Raw genomic sequence first — 396 nt, 5'->3', positions numbered from 1 at the left:
TATGCTTGACAATGGGAGTTGAATTGAGCTTCCTATTAAATTTCAGAATAGGTTTCAAGATAGCAGATTTATTAAAAAATGGTAAATCGAGGTGATAATCACCTTTGAATAATTTGATGACAGCCACTCATTACCAAAAAAAGAGAAAACTATTAATAATGAATGCTTATTACTTTGTCATTTTATAAATTTTTTATCTATTTAAAAACATATAAAAAATAAAATCACATATACATTGGAAAACAATTAGGTTCGATTTTTTAAGGCCAACAATTAATTAGCTAACATTCCTTTTTTGTTCTTTAAATTTTCTTTTCCTACTTAGTAATATTTAATCATATTATGATTACACAAAAATCAATCATCATGTATAAAAAAATATGTATTTAACGTCTC

Source organism: Arachis ipaensis, chromosome B04 (assembly GCF_000816755.2).
Source record: "Arachis ipaensis cultivar K30076 chromosome B04, Araip1.1, whole genome shotgun sequence".
NCBI lineage: Eukaryota > Viridiplantae > Streptophyta > Magnoliopsida > Fabales > Fabaceae > Arachis > Arachis ipaensis.
The sequence above is the reverse complement of the archived record's forward strand: the minus strand, read 5'-3'. Positions refer to the sequence as shown.